General features: G+C 42.2%; 1 protein-coding gene across 10 annotated transcripts in view; it reads right to left on the bottom strand.

Annotated features, from left to right (window-relative positions):
* Positions 1–16,517, bottom strand: part of PCGF3 (polycomb group ring finger 3) — a 60,885-nt gene extending 44,368 nt beyond the window's left edge. For 2 of the 10 annotated variants that reach the window (XM_055698896.1, XM_055698902.1), the window contains exons 1-2: positions 16,179–16,516; positions 11,045–11,099 (exon numbers count right to left, since the gene is read on the bottom strand). The gene's annotated coding sequence lies outside the window, so the exon portion shown is untranslated. Of the gene's footprint in view, positions 1–2,780; positions 2,940–11,044; positions 15,624–16,178 lie in introns of those variants that run through there. The other 8 variants (XM_055698897.1, XM_055698904.1, XM_027816169.2 and 5 more) reach the window with 6 other exon arrangements.
* Between the last annotated feature and the right edge of the window lie 874 nt (positions 16,518–17,391).

Genomic DNA, 17,391 nt, shown 5'->3' with positions numbered 1-17,391 from the left:
AAAGACAATTCATTATGGTATTTAGTAAAAGGCCTTTAAAAATTAAGGTTTTCAGTCACTTGACTCCATTTACTGGTCCAGACACACTGGCAGCCCAATAAAACAGTAGCTGTCAAAATGGATATCTGTAGTGAGAGGCCAGAAGCTATCTGCAGGCAAGAAGTAGGAAGGTGCTTGCAGTAGTGGGCTGGAAATTAGGACCATGCGTGGCAATCAGTTAGCTGAGGGGAATGTGCTTGAGCTTGTAGGTCAACCCTGGGAGGACAAGGAGTGTGAATAAACACAACAATTAACATGATGAGTCATGCTGACAGAGCACAGGGGAGTGGGGGACGGATGGCGCCAAGGAGAGGTAACCACCAATCAGGGATTGCCTAGTATGCAATGCTTAGCTTCAAGAACCAATCTGTTTAAAACACGCAGCTTCTGAAAGTGTATATAAACTCGTGCTTCTGTACAATAAATTGACATTTGCTTGCATCAAGCTGCGTCCCGTCTCTTCATTCGCAGCAAATTGGTGACCCCAACGTGAGGGGTTTATGAACCGCCAGGCTGAGCGGCAGGCTGCGAGTCCCACAGAACGTTGAATGAGCTGCTGAAAGGAAGCAGGAATTGAAAAAAAGTCCCTCTGGAATTGAGAGGTGAGCTGTGTGAAACTTGGGAATCAAGTGTCTTCCCCTATGGGAGATGTATATGGAGTCATGAAGGGTCTTCTGGTCAGATCCGGGACTCCGTGCCTCAGTCTCCTCAAATGGTGACCCCTATGGTGGTGTTTTGAAGCCTTGGAAGAATAAGGATGGAACTGGTCGATATAAACTCGTGCTTCTGAACAATAAATTGACATTTGCTTGCATCAAGCTGCGTCCCGTCTCTCCATCACAGCAGGTGCTACAATTAACTGAACGTATATTCCACCAACAATCACTTTTCTTTTTAACATCCCCACATAGCATAAACCCAGATTACAACACTTGATGGTTAATTAATACAAACAAAACAAAGATTTGAAAGAACCTGAAAAATTACATAACCATGACTCTGGTTAAAAAAATTCAGTCAAAGCCTTCAGCTTCACTCATATGTCCAATAATTGCCTCTGTGCTGTTATGACAGCAGATGAGCAAATGTTGCTAAAATTGACCCATACCTTGCAAATGCTTAGTAGGTATTCTGTATTCTTCCTGGACTCAAATATACACACACTAACTTACATAGAGTTAGCTACCCATGAAACATACAACTCAAATGAAAAGGAGCCTTGCAAAATATTTCTTCTTTTGTTCTTGAAACCCCAGGAGGGCTTTAAGATACACTCTGCTCACACTTCTATTGTATTTAACTTCAGCTCTTTCAGATATAAATTGAAGCAACAACGTAACTTAGTCTCCTTTGAACAATTGCTGCTGCAGCCTTCTTACCCCAGACAAAATCTAGCCTTTCAATTGGCTGCAAATATGAAAAGAAACCTGATGGTTAGCATTGTTTATTTAATATCAAACTATATAGCAGGATTTTAATCAATAGAGCAAAAAAGCTTTTCCAGTCCTCCACATTTTGCAGTATTTGGAAGTATTCGGAAGTTGTGCAACTTCAGTTTTGAAAACAGTTTCATTCTTTTTTTATTTTTTTCTTTCTCAAAACAAATACAATTTTTAAAGTAAAAACACTGGGGAGGAGACACAGGAATGCAATACAGAATCAGGACCATCTGAGCTAGAACTTGCATAGAGCAAAAGCACCAGAGGTTTGTATATGTTACTTCCAAAGACTGCAAAATTACCAAAGACTGGTAAATGCACTCTCAAAAGCTTCCTTTTTCTTAACAAATAAACATGTACATCATGTCAATAGTACATCAAACCATTAACAGCTGGAATAAAGCTATAGCTGGCAATCACTGCCAGAAGGGAAAATATTCATAACCCCTGAAGTTTTCCCAGTAGCATGTAATTCTTTGTCAATATACTTGCAAAGGGCTGGAAAAAAACCCAACAATGCTACCTCATTTCACTAGTGTGGCATATTTTTCAAGTATCCAAGCAACCTCCCCTTACTGTCTTCAAGAACATTTTACTTTGTTCAATATAAAGGAGCTTGCACAGCTAGACATTGTGAATTTTAAGAGAAACAAGTTAGCTTTGAGTCTTCACTAGTATAAATCCAAATGATTATAAAAATGAAACCTATATGGGCTTTAAGCCCTGCATCAAATTTAGATACCACTGATAATTTTACAGCAGACAGCATTCTTCAAGTACTTGATGTTTAGAAGATGCAAAGTACAGTTAGTATAAATAGCAGAAAGCTCTGGTTTCATAATGCAAGGCATACAACAACTTTCTTTTAACTAGCTGTTAATGCAAGTGAAACAGAATGTTTTCACAGGGACAATTTCCAAAGTTTTACAGGACAGACCTGTTGCAACTACTCATCATCACTTGAAGAACCCAAGTACAATAGGAAGGGAGAGAGGGAGATATTCAGATCACCTGCACTGACACCACTTATGACAAAGACTGAGCAACAGCAAATAGAACGGCACAGCAGAGCTAGTTTTCTTGACAAGTTGTTGTGGTTCAATCCCAATACCATGTAGCTGTTTGCTCACTCTCACCCCGCCCCAGTGGGATGTGGAGGAGAATCTGAAAGTAGGTAAAACCCACGGGTTGAGATAAGAACAGTTTAATTGAAAATAAACTATAATGATAACAAAGAAAAGGAGAAAGAGAGAGAGGAATAAACCCGAAGAAAAACAAGTGATGCACAGTACAATTGCTTACCACCTGCTGATCAATGCCCAGCCAGTCCCCGCGCAGCGATCCAGCCAGCCCCCCGTTTATATGCTAAGCATGATGTTCTATGGTATGGAATATCCCTTTGGCTAGCTTGGGTCAGCTGTCCTGGCTGTGTCCCCTCCCAGCTTCTTGTGCACCTGCTCACTGGCAAAGCATGAGAGACAGAAAAGTCCTTGACTTAGGGTAAGCACTACGTAACACCTAAAACATCAGTGTATTATCTACACTACTCTCCTGCTAAATCCAAACCACAGCACTGAACCAGCTGAAACTAGGACACAAGTACTCATTAGTTTCTGGATTTCCAACATTGCCCAGTTCAGTGTAATGTGAAGAATCTGAGGGTGCCAAAACAAGTTGTGAAGTCTAGCATACCCGCATCTTAAGCTCCACTAGCTTAACCAAGGACACGGACAACAGCCTTTGCCAATCTAGTTCTGGCCTCCTGTGTTTGTATTCTGCAATTCTTGCTCTACTATGCACATCTGCCTCTTCCCTTGAACAAATACACCAGTCTGAGCACACACTCAGCCAGTTCAAAGAGTTGATTCAGTCCAACACTAAGCTAAGATATAATTACTCAAATTACATTTGCTCAAAAGCTCCAAAGTACAGAAAACTTCATCAGGTGACAAAAACCTCCATCAGTACACTGTTAATCCTCATTGATAATACTACACTGTACAAGTCAAGCCAACCAAATCAAATTCAACACCATTTTACTTGCAAAAGGCTTGAGTATTTGTAATAAGCAGGAACCCAACAGTCCTAGACACAGTAAACATCTGACTTTTCTGTTATGAGGACTTGCAATTCTCTTCACTAAATACTTCGATCTTAGTCAAGTAAACTACTAAAATGTAATAGCCCTAGGCTGAACAGACTAAAGCCATAAGTTTCATGCTTTCAGTGAAACATGAGTTGTCATTTCCACTTCTTTGCCGAGTAGAATCTTTTGCATAAATGAAATATCGGGAGCCTAAGTATTTTTAAAACAAAATTAATCACCAGTTCAGTATGCTGATGACTAGAGAGTAATACCTGATGTAGCCAATTCTATCTTCTCAGGTGCCTTCAGGGAGAAATCTACAGTACTTTATATATTAATTTCAGTGTCAATGCCTTACAAGACAAACATACTGTGAAAACCTACTTTGACCACAACAGTAGCATGAAACCTTTCAAATCCTGCCATGAAGCTGTCAGCCCAAATCATATCACCTAACTTTAAGCCAAGCTACCCTGGTGCTTGTTTGCTATCTTCCTCCCTCCCCTTCCACCAGTGACAGACATACTAAAATACCAGGAGAAAATCATCACTTATTAGAGGATGCACTTACCACAAAGCTGCATCAACTCCTACTCTAGCAGACCCTCCTTTAGTGTCAGCCTTGTAGGCCCTGAGCAGCACACATATTTCTTGTAAGTCTTCTATTCAAGTATCATCCATTACACATGACAAACTTCCCTTGAAAGACAGTGGACAGCCAGCCACAATGCTGAAAGCACAAAGGGCATTTCAGCTGATCTGCAACAGAGCAGCTGAACTATCAAGACACTGTGAGGCCCTCTATTCCACAGCTGTGCAGAAAATGCTGAAGGCTATTTGCCCTCTGCAGAATCAAGGCCAATGAATAAGCACTTGTCAACCCTAAAAAGGCATGGAAAATCCAGCAACCTGGACAAAGGAAGTGTGCTCAGCAGAACTCTCCTTTTCTCCTGCTGTACCTGCATAAACTGCACTCAAACCCACTGAGAAATAGGCTTCTATATAAACAGCAGTTAAAATGAAGACTGCCATAAGAGTGGCAAAAGCATATATACTTGTAGTAGAAGAATGAATACTTGAAAGGAATCAGGAAAGAAATGGCAACATTCAACAGGTAATAGAAAGGAAAATGAAAAACTGCAAATCATGCCCAACCTGGCAGCCTTCTGTGATGGAAAGACTGGCTGGGTAGATGAGAGTAGAGCAGTGTGCATTGTCTACCTTAATCTCAGCAACTCTTTTGAGACTGTCTCTCATAACATCTTCACAGGTGAGCTCAAGAAGTGTAGGTTAGGCGAGTGGACTGAGAACTGGCTGAATGGCAGAGCTCAGAGGGTTGTGATCAGTGGTGCAGAGTCTCACTGGAGGCCTGTAGATGGTGGTGTTACCAGGGGCCAGTACTGGGTCCAGCCCTGTCCAACTTACTCATCAATGACCTGGATGAAGGGACAGAGCGTACCCTCATTAAGTTTGCTGATGATACAAAGCTGGGAGGAGTGGCTGACACACCAGAAAGCTGCGCTGCTATTCAGCAAGACCTGGACAGGCCAGAGAATTGGGCAGAGAGGAACCTCATGAAGTTTAGCAAAGGCGGGTGTAAGGTCCTGCACCTGGGGAGGAACAACCCCACACACCAGCACAGGCTGGGGGCTGACCTACTGGAAGGCAGCTCTGTGGGGAAGGATGTGGGAGTCCTGGTGGACAGCACGCTGCCCATGGGCCAAGAGTGGGCCACACATGCAGTGTGCCCAGGTGGCCAAGAAGGCCAATAGCATCCTGGCTTGTATCCAAAAAAGCGTGGCCAGCAGGACAAGGGAAGTGATTGTCCCCCTGCACTCGGCACTAGTGAGGCTGCATCTTGAATAGCATGCTCAGTTTTGGGCCCCTCACTTCAAGAGGGGTGTAGACATGCTGGAGCGTGTCCAGAGAAGGGCAACGAAGTTGGTGAAGGGTCTGGAGCACAAGTCTTCTGCGGAGTGGCTGAGGGAACTGGCGTTCTTTAGTTTGGAGAAAAGGAGACTCAGGGGGAACTTACTGCTCTCTATAACTATCTGAAAGGGTAGGCAGGTTGTAGGCAGGTGGGGGTTGGTCTCTTCTCCCAGGTAACAAGTGACAAGACAAGAGGAAATGGCCTATCAGGAAAAATTTCTCCATCAAAAGAGTGGTCAGTCTTTGGAACAGGCTGCGCAGGGAGGTGGTGGAATCGCTATCCCCCAAGGTGTTTCAAAATTGTGTAGAAGTGATGCTTAGGGACATGGTGTAGTGATAGAGCTGGCAGTCCTGGGTTAACAGTTGATGATCTTAAAGGTCTTTTCCAACCTAACTGATTCTATGATTCTTTTCAGTAGTGCCAAGCGACAGGACAAGGGGCAAAGGGCACAAACTGCAACACAGGAAGTTCCATCTGAGTATGAAGAAAAACATCTTTACTCTGAGGGTGACAAGAGCACTGGAACAGGCTGCTCAAACAGGTGGTGGAAGCTCCTTTTTTGAAGACATTCAAAACCTGCCTGGATGCAATTCTATGTAACTTGCTCTAGAAGAATCTGCTTTAGTAGGGGGTTGGACTAGATCATCTCCAGAGGTCCCTTCCAACCCTGACCATCCTGTGAAATAGTATTTTGAGCAAAGGAGGAAGAAAAGGAAGTTACTCTCTTGGAAGAAAGAAACACTGAAATGTAATCTAGCTTACTGTGGGAGGGTTTTAATTCTTTCCCATTTATAAACAAAATGGACTACAAATATAGGGGAAAAGCCTGTACTCATGCAGTAAGCACAGAAAACATTCCTCCAACACAGTAATTCTAGCTTTTTCAGCTCTTGGCTTATTTTGACATGCTGACCACACCATCTTCACCATACTAAAACATAACAAGAGCATAAAGAGCAGCACTGAACTACTAATGCAAACATCTTAACAAGTTTTTACCTTTTCGGCAAATGCAGTAACTTTATCCATCAGAAGCAGCAGACACTGCAAAGTTTTCGAAGTACCTTTTACCAAAACACAGAAGACATAACTACATTTCATCAGCCACGTTTCTTGTAGGTCGTATGTTCTGAACTTGCCTTAAGGTGTTTGTATTTGGTATCAGTCATATTGCGTAAGGGAAAGATTCCACCTCATGCTTTTGGCAGGCTTAATGAATTGATTACAGTAACATGAGCCTAGTATCTCTGAAATTTCCTTAAACTTCTATGTGTGCTCATGTAAAACAAATACTATATTTTCAAGTCGGCATGCAGAAGCCAGCATTCTCAAGTACCTGTTTGACTACAAGTACATAGTTTTAACGGTTTTGTTTGGGTTTTGGGGTGGTTGTTTGTTTTGTTTTTTGGGTTGTTTTTTTTGGGGGGGGGGCAGGGATTGTCTTTTAAGAACTGAAATAGCCATCCTTTTCCAACCCAACCACATCACAAATGACTGAAGAACGCTCCAACTTTCCAGTTCAAAAATGTTCAAAACATTCTCAACAGAGTAAGTTTTTGAAAGCTTACACTTTTAAAAAGAATTATAAAGGCCTCACATTCCATTTATTTTCATTTCTACATCATCATTAGATCTAGTTTCTGCACGCATCTAGGAAGGGGGTGAAAAAGTTAAACATCTAGCAATATGAAACCATGTATTATCTTCCACTAAGAAACAGCACTTCACAGAAAAGGTATCTGCAGTTAATCAAACCATGTTGTTGTGTTTGGGGTTCGAGTTGGTTTGTTTGACTTTTTGATGTTTCACTGGCCATGCTGCAGCAAGGAAAGATTTCAAAATCTTCACTGTTAAGACATTTTTTCACTGCTGCAGCAGGTGCTGAATAAGCTGTGGTAAGGGACACTGGTAATTGTTTACTTTCTCTGAGATTTGGTTAAGCTGTTAGTGTTTGGCAATTTTGAGAAAGTTTGCATGGCTTATCATTAAAGTGTGTATCTTAGTGAACATAAAAAGGGAAATACAGATCATCATTTTGGGAGATCTTACTAATGTATGCCATAAGAACCGCACTCCAGAATTGTGGCTGACAGCAAGTTGGTGGATCTAGCTCTCACTTCACCTGCCTTTCTTCCTGAAGTTTCCCCTTGCTCTTCTGCTACGCTGAGTCTGTACTGGAATAAAGTCGCCTTCATTAGTGGTTTGTGCTAATATTCTGTACTGTTAAAATAAGCACCTGATATGCAAGGAATTTTTGAAATCTATAAGCTAAAACTTGTATCAATCTTTTATTCATTCTATATGAAAAAGTATCCATCATTGAAAATATCACTGAACTTATAGAATTATCAGAGATTTGATAATTAGCATTCAAAGAGATGGCCATTACCAACAAAACTCTTCAACCACACATTGATACAAACCATTAAAAACCTGTAGGAAGAAAATATTCTCTGAAAACATTTAGCCTAAATAGGGTCTGATAGTCCATGCAAGGAATAAACCAGTAAATAAATAAACACTACCTTTGTGATTTATCATAATAATCGCATTCCAGCTATACCTTAAGTCTCCACCCAAGAATTTTTAAAAGCAAAATCAATTTCATAGACCTTTATTGCTTCCCACAACAAATTTAAACACTAGATGGATGTGTGACACATACAGCAAAAAGGGTAGAAAACAGTACTTCAGTGCAGGATGTTAAATATTGCAGCCTGCTAGCAGTATCTATAGGCTTAAATTTGGTTCCTCTGCAATTCACCAAGAATTGCTTTTGGAGATTGAACTATGCCATAAGGGACAATCAAAATAACTTACAAGCATGAATAAAAAAGTAGTAATTGTTTAAATAGATGACATCTTCACTGACATTCTCTCCCTCCATTCTTTAGAACACAACTTAATAAAATACCTCACAAGAAATAACGTATTTTGAAAGTTTGGCTGACAAGGACTGAAAGGACGCTGCCTCACAGTGATCTCCACACAGCAAATCCTGAGCATCTGGAAGACTTTTTGTGTCAGGATGTACCATGTGTAGATCTCTTCATACGCTATGAACAGTAGAAAAAGTAATTTTAAGGAAAAAAAATTTCATTCCTTTGGTTTTGAATTAAAGCTGGGAGAAGAGAGAGCTGGTTGTTTGGTTTTTTTCCATTTGCATGCTAAAATTGTCAATGTCTGCAGATGGTATAATGGATGACTAACTTGAAAAAAGGTTACTTATCATAGGAAGCAGTAAGTGTCTAAGGAATATAGCAGAGAAGTTAAAGCAGCTCATTTTTCCCTTGTCTTCACTCTTCCAGTGAATATATCATACAGTAATATCAGGGCTAATAATGGAGGCTACAGAAGAGGAATCTTTCACTTATGTCTTTCCACATTCTAAAGATAAAACAAAACTCCACGACACGTTCCAATCATCTCCAGAAATCCAGTTCAGTCTTGACTCATGCTTGTGATTGAGGAATAAATGCCCTGCAGTGGCTTTGGAAACCTACCTCAAGTTTCACTGAGGCAAGTCATTTGACCCATTTGGTGGAGCGACTGAGGGAGCAACTGAAACATGGGGACAGAACGTACTTTCTCTTCCCAAAGAGAAGTAGCAAAATACTTAATTTCAAGACCATAAACCATTTACATCCTTGCTCCCAAAATGAGTTATATAGTTAGACCTACACTTCTCTGTGTCCCCTTGCAGTGTTACAGTAAAAAAGAATAAATTAACTTTTTGTCAATAACAATAAGAACAATAATAAAAAAAAAGCAAGGCATTATCCTCTCTTTGTAACACTTGGTCCAAATTCAAGCCATTTTTAGTCATAAAATCACAATCACACAACCCATGAGCTATTATCATCTGGGCACAATAACCTTACATTATCTAAATAACTACTATAGATTAGAGCAAACATATTCCTGATAAACAACTTCTGGTGTCAGCATCTAAGATTATGCCTAAAAAAGTTGCATTAAAAGCGACTGCAACTAATACAGTACTTTCTACACCTACATATTTCAATGACCTTAATAAAATGAAACCTTCAAGTGCCAACATTCACTTAATACCACGTGGATCAATATACAGACTGCTTCTGATAACATCTGACAAATCTTGAAGAAGGTGAACTGAAGAAAATTAGCTCCACTAGCTACCCAGAGCCTTTTTATCTGCCCAGGTGCCATTAAGCTACTTCAGATATAAGCCTAGTTTTCTTGTGGATAATGGCCGTAATAAGAAGTACAAATGAAGCATTTTTTTTTAATATACACACAAGTTCTGAAATTATTACATAATGACCTGAGCTTGGGCGGGATTTCTATGTATTCTAGCCAGGCAAGAAATGGAAGTACAGGATTAGAAAACAAGATTAATAAATTGGTAGGCAAATAAACTGCTTATTCTGATGCCACCAAGCATAATGCTACTATTAACAAGGATAAATGTTATTAAAAAGCACCTTTCAATTAAACTACTCCTGCTCAATAATAGTTAGATTCAAACTTTTGGTAAATTGAGGTATTACCTCAGTATTTGAAATAGACTAGATTTTAGATTTCACTGCAGAAATAGACATAGACTGGAATTTAAAAATACAGATTCAAGGTAAGTTAGTGCCAATTTACTTGCAGAAGGAAAATGCATATATGGATTTTCCAGGGGGGAAAAAACAAACAAACAAACAAAAATACTGGGCACCTTGCTGTAATTTGTCTGGTAACAGCACGAGCATAGACCAGAGAATTTTTTTTTTTACCAAGATTTTAACCTGTGAAATAATCATCATTTTATGACAACGCAATACAAAACCCATGATCTTAAAGCATAAACTGATTTCAGATGCAAGGCTACTTTGCAATCAGTCTTAGGAAACTGCTATAGCAAAAGGCAGCTTAGTTACTTCTTCATTCAACAAATGAAATCAAACCATGTAACTGTTCATAAAAAACGTAAATGTTTGTTTCTAAACCTGATGGATTTCACTCAGAGAATATAATTTTTTACTATGTTGTTTCCACACCAACAGAAAAGAACTTTTCCACAAGCACTGACTTTTGCACAGGGCAAGAACAACTTGTACTTGTGGATAAGAAATTCTAAGTGAGCATTTAACAAGTGGTGGTGTTATGCTTACTTTTCCCTGAAAAAGATTCAGTACAGCTTGGAAAACAGACAGGAAACAACCAACTAGTATAAGAAAGTCTACGGGAATCGCTTGCTGTAGCACTGCAACTGAGGCGCTTCACAAATATAAACAGAACCAACCAGGCAAACACTGTACACTGGTTTGGGGTCCACACCTAGAAATGAATAATTCACAGGTGGAAAGAAAAGCATTTCAAGTATTAACAGGACTGATTTGATTACAGTGTCTTAGCACTCTCTTACAGTGCGGAAACAGTATCAGAAGTATCTTTAACTGATACAGGTTTAACAGAAGTTATGAGTTCGAAATATAAATTATTTGATTTAGAAACAGGGGCATATGTATCTTCAGCAGTGTGTATGCTTAAGTCCTTAAACAAGCACATAAAAAATTCTCTTACCTCTTGCCTATTTTGAATCCTCCAATCAGACTGGAGTCCTTGTGTTTAGAACATACTTTATATTTTAGGAAAAAAACAAACAATGAAACAAAACTCGGTTATTATCACAACAGAAAAGTATGAAATACAATCATCTGAAACACAGTTGTTACGAAAAGATCCCAGTCCATTTTGACCTCAGTCCCAAGACACAACTTTAACTTTCAAATATCTGTATGTCCAAATAATTTTTGGGAAAAGTTACTCTAAAGGAACAAGGCATGCCACTATGTTAAAAAAAAATAAACAAAACCAAACACTCCCATCCCTCAAATAAATTCTACTGATTGCCACTGCTCGGTACAACAATAAATTTGTTATAATAAATATTTTGTCTAGTTAAACTACATTTGGCAATCTTTTACCTAAGTAACCAAGTGACCCATGGCTTTTGTTACGGCAATCTGTGTACTAAAACTAAACATTCAGATACAAGAAATGTCAGAGATAATTATTTATACAAAAAGAATATAAAAGTTAGCTATCTGTATTGTACCTTTCAGCTTGTCCTTTCCGGTGAAAAATTTGAAAAAGCTGTACAGCACCACACATTACCTGGAAAATCAGCCAACACTGCACTGGCAATGCTTACATATTTTCATTAATAAATGAGATCTTTGGTTACAAACATGTTAATGTTTGCATGAACACTGCAAGAGAAGACAGCAGGGATGACCTGTTCTGGCATAGTATCAGGCATAATTCACGCAAGATTTGCATTATATCCAGTAACATCACAATGATTATTATATAATCAACTACAGATAGTGTTATACACTGACTGTCTGGTTATGCAGAGTGTGAAAAGAAAATTCTTAACTAAAAATGAAAAACTTGGCAAGACAGCCATTTGTAAGTCAACAAGTAACATGATAATCATTTTGGCAATCTGAAAAAATAACTTCCCTCTCTTAATTAAGCAAACACTGCACAGCACATTCTCACCCATTCCTATCATACACAGAATGCTTCTGACCTTAAATGAAAATGAATTTACGCTGTTCACAAGGCATAGATATCCTCAGTTCCCAACAACTAGTATAGCCTCAGTTTCAAACAAGAAGGATCCTTATTGCCACCAAAACATGAGCCCTTTTAATGCAGACAAAGTTCTATGCTATCAGACACAAGGTTAGAATATGAAATAGCTATCTGTTAATGTCAACATAAATATATGTCAGTAGGGATAATAAGCCTCCTTCTTGCCATTTTGCAGAGAGATGGAAAATAATGGTAGAGCTAGGTTAAATAAGTTCTACTTGCAGCAAATCTTGCAAAAAAGCCTGGTTTTCTTCATAGTTGCGTATTTCCTCCTTACAGTCTTACCCTGCATTGTAGTAATGCCAACACACCTCGATTATCTCCAGTTTTCCCCTCAACCCCTTCAACAATTTCCCCCACTGGCTCTGTCAACTTAAAATTGTGATCTGAAAAAGAGGCAGTCATAACTGTGAGAGCAGTCATCTTTTGGCACAAAGAACAAGTAACTTGAGCTCACCATACTCAGTCATTCCCCCTACTTTCGAATGATCTGTACTACCCCCTACTTCTAAATAATACATGCTGCGTTTGACAAAGAAATAAAAAGACCCTTACGTCCTTACACATAGTGTGATGGGGGAGGGGGAGAGAAAAAAAAAGGGAAAATAGTATTAATGATCAACGTACTGCTGGTTTATTCCTTCCTAAAATGCTAGCTCTGCAATATGGCTGCAAGACTTCAGGTCCTTGCAGCAAACTTCAATCAAACTTTCAATAGCAAATAAGGCTTTCAATCTCACTAGTTCCCACCACACTGAGTATTTCATTTTCATAGTCTGCTGATTTAAATATAGATGCACTTATTCAGTAAAATTAACTTGAAAAAAAAATAATTCAGATAAGAGCAGCAAGGGTTTTTTTGGCTCCTTAGAGCAATTATAGAAAAACATAAAAAATATCTTTATAGTATGTCTTCAGTTAGCAACAAAGCTGTGTTACATATCACAATAGCAAAGATTGCTTTTAATACAGAATAACCCCTTTTGCTTTTCAGTTTTAGTGCATTTATGACTTCCACTTACTAGCTAAACTTACAGTCTAATACAGCAAGCTTGCATTTTAAAAAGGGAGGTGCAAAGAATACAAAACTGTGAGTTTACTTCAAGACAGAGCTTCAAAATAAGTCTTGTATAAGATCAAAATACACGGACAGCTTGTGCCTGGCTTTTAACCTACTCTAATCAAACTGCCCTAGGAAGGTTTCCTTTAAACATGACAGCATACCTAACCTAGCAAATCAGAGTAGTTTCAACCATTGTTAAACATCTTTAGTAGCAATAATGAAAAGAGAACAGAGTTTAAATTACTAAACTCTCAGGAATGCCAACAGTCTTAAATCCACTGCACCTGCAAATACCATTGTCAATACAAGCCTCCATTTAGTAATGCTTACTTCCACATGTGTACCAATTGGACAATAATTCCAAAACAACAACAAGAGAGAGAATGTTGTAACATACAAGATCTCATCAGACTTTCTTGTAAGCTGGTATCACCTCTTAAGACAGTAGCTGAAAAGTGAAACGCTATCAACATACATGTTTTTAAAACATCATGCCCACATTCTCTTTGTTGGTTGCATCTAGCTTAGAACTTCAAAGGAAATGCTTCTACTTCTTCTTACAGAGTTTCCCAGAGAGTATTTCAGTCCTGGGAGAACATTACTAAAGCTAAAAAGGCCACCTAGATTAAACAGTCACATGGGAAAAAGGAAACAGAAGCTACTAAAGCAGACATAAAATGGTTCTTGCTAAGAAAGCTTACCTGTATCACAAACACAAAGCTTAGAGACGACGTCCTCTAAATCAGGTAGGTAGTCAGGACAAGTAAGGGTAGGTTGGGCAGCTGCAGCAACTAGAAACTACACTTTAAAGTCTCTTAGTAGCAGAAGTATTTCATAGCATTGTAATTAATTTCTGCCTTTCTCGGCATTAGTATTAGGCTAGCATAGTTACAAACTCTTGTAAGTCGACTTCAATACAACATTTACAAGTGTTCAGTCTTGATTTTATATGGTGACAGCAGAGTAAGAAGATCAAGCTGGCTAGATCAGCCCACATAAAGAAACCAAATAGATTTTTCTCAAAAAGTGATTTACAGAATGCTTTAAAATTTATTTCCCAGCTTTCTGTGGCAGAACCCCTATGCACCTCTTTAGAAAACCACCTAACCCTTTTGTAGTGCATCCTACATGATCTCACCAAGTACCTTCAGTTCTGCACAAGTTCTGTATTCTTTTAAAGTCATTATAAAATATCAACAAGTACAACTTAAACTGAATTGAAATAGGGAAACTACTGCAAGTGTACAAGGTTTCCATTTCTGTGTCACCAACCAAGAATTTTTACAAATTGCGGAGCATCTTTATGAGACGCATGATAAATATCACAGTTCGGATTCTCACCTGACCTGCCATTATAAGAACAAACATAAAATTCACAAGTATCCTACCAAAAAATAATCAACAACAGATTTTTAAAAGCACACCACCTAGTACTAAAAAGACTCATAACAATGTATTTAGCATATGCCTAGTTGCTTGTGCTAAATAAAGGAAAGCAGTTTACAATGGAAGATAAATAGATGGGATGCTTCTTGAACATAAGGTTAATCTCAACTTTTTTCTTTCGAATTCAAACTTTTTTCATCCACAAACTTAGCTCTTCTGTGAAACTCTGGAAGACAATTATATAGGATTCTTTTGAAAAATACCAAAGTATTCCAGAAGAACGTTCCAGAACATACACAGATAATAAAACAGAGTATCTTGAACTGGTTTCTCAGAGGCACACATTTCATACAGAAATCAGGAAACAGCTAAACTGATTTGACACAAAGCATGCATAGGCCGACAGTTTTACAACTAGTAAAAAAAAAAAAACAACCAACCAAAAAAACCTCAAATGTGAAGTAACAAAGGAACATCTAAGTACTTAATCATCAAACCTCCTGTGAGTCTTACTAACTTTAGGACATGCTCAACTTTCAACACGGGACACTCCGAAGTAATACCCGCCAGTTGCAGTCTAAAACAGACCTACTGAAGAGACCAAATCTGACAGCATCACAACTCACTAAGGCTCTGAGGTTGAGAAAACAGTCAGAATTTTGTGGTATTAAATATGTGTGTGTCCTTAGACCTCAGAACAACTCACACCACAATCATTCTGTATTTCACGTACAAGTCCTACTTAATTTCCTCTTTCTCACAAGACCTGAAATCCCATATGCCACTACACAGACAGCACTGAAGCCAGGTCCCTGCATAGCTAGGGTCGCACAGGCATGGGACATGTCTCCTCCATTCCCCTGCTTTCGGGAAACGGTACCTCCACCGCTACCAGCCGCCATCCCCTCCCTCAGACCGACCCCTTCTCCCAAAGGCGCGGGGTTCCTGAGCCCCGCAAACCCAGCCCTGAAGGGAGGCGCGCACTCAGGGACAACTCGGGACAGCGCCATCCCCGCGGCCCCCGCAGGCTGCAGCACCGCCCTGGGGGCGGCCGAGCTGCCCCCCCCCCCCCCCCGCCCCCCGCCACGAGCGGCTCCGCGGCCGGCGGGAAGGGGCTGCCCGCGCGCCTTGCCCCCACAGGCCACGGGCCCCCGTCCCCGAGGCGGGCAGGAGCTGTCCAGTCGGGCTGGGAGACACCGGCGGACCTTTCCCCGGCCCACGCCAGACTCCCTGATCCGGGAGGGGCGTCAGGGGACGGAATCCCACGCAGACCCCGGCCTCCCCTACTAACGGGCACCCCCCGCCCCCGAGAACACACAGCGCTTGCTGCGGCACGGAAAGTTCAGGCGCAGCCGCGCCCGCCCCAGCCCCCGACACCGTGAGGCAGGAGGCCCGCTCCGCCGCAGACCGCTACCCCTGAGGCAGAGGCGACCCTCGCCCCGCGCCCCCCGCACGCCCTCGCCGGAGGCCCCCCGCGGCTCCCACGGCACACACCTCGGGCTGGGGGGGTGGGGGGGCAGCCCCGCCCCCAAAGCCCTCGCCCGGCCCCACACGGCCCGCGGCCCCACAGCCGACCCCCACACCACCCCACGGCCCCGCACTGACCTGGCGGGGGAGGGGCGGCGCCGTGTCCGTTGGCAGGGGAGGGGCGCGGTCGCCTCTCGGGGCCGGTGAGGGGTTTTGCTCCCCGCCACCGCCGCTGATCGCCTGCTCGCCGGCCCGTCCTTCCCCGGGCGCCGCCACGGACAGCGAGCGGAGGACGCGAGGGAGGTAACGCGAGACAGGGGGAAACACCGGCCCCTTTTCCTCTCCCCCGCCAAAAAAATTAAAAAATAAAAAAAAAAGGGGGGGGGGAGGGGGGGATAAAATTTAAAAGGCTCGGCCCGGAGTTTAAAACAAAGAGGCGGAAATAGCCGAGCGCGGCCCGAGCGGAGCCGAGCGGGGGCGCCACGCTCAGGGCGCATGCGCGCGGGGCGCTCACCCGGGCACGGCTCCGGCCGCCCCCTCCCCCGCCCCCCCCCCCCGCCCCCCCCCCCCGCCCCCTCCCGGAGAGATCGGGGCTGGCCCGCGTGCGCGTGCCGGGGAAGGTCGGCGGCCGCGGGGCTGCGGGTGGCACCGGCCGCCCGGCGGGGGGCCTGGCCCGGGGAGGGGCTCGAGGGTCCGGCCCGTGAGCGCGGCCGACCCCGTGAGCGCGGGGCGGGTGGCGGAGGTGGCTCCCGTTGGGGCGGGGTACGGCCTGCCTGTCCTGCGTCTCAGGGCTCTCCCCAAAAGCCCGTAGGTGGCCTTCCAACTCGTGGATGCTGAAAGTTGGGATAGGAGCTGGGCGCGCTGGTGGCCGGGTAGCACGGTTTGGTGACAAACTGCAGGTGACTCAAAACACCCCAGCTGACGAAATTAGATTTTGGCTTTCTCAAAGTTGAGTAGTGTGAGGTCTCAGGTCAAGGAGCACGCATAAAGCTTGGGAAGCCCATGCCAAGTTCAACTTCACATCGAGTGGCAGAATGCCAAGAGAAGTACTCTATAAATTGACCTGTCCCAACTCTTAAGCCACCAGGGCAAGCTTTGTGTTCCCGATTACAAGTACTTTTTTGAGTATAATGCTTTAAAGTGCCTGCTTTTCCCTCTTTCTTTCCTCCCAGCAAACAAAGAATGAGCCCGAAGGCAGTCTTCCGTCTAGGAATGCAACCAGCAATGGTTGCCTGACATGGCACAGCCCTGGAAGATGTTTTCCTCCTTGTCCAACAAACTATTGAGCCTTTGTTGTGTACCAAGACTTCAGGGTCAGTCCTGGGCTCTAGTAGCACCATTACCCAGAAAC

This window comes from Falco cherrug, chromosome Z (genome assembly GCF_023634085.1).
Source record: "Falco cherrug isolate bFalChe1 chromosome Z, bFalChe1.pri, whole genome shotgun sequence".
Classification (NCBI taxonomy): Eukaryota; Metazoa; Chordata; class Aves; order Falconiformes; family Falconidae; genus Falco; species Falco cherrug.
Note: the sequence above shows the minus strand (reverse complement) of the source record. Positions and strands in the feature narration are given on the sequence as shown.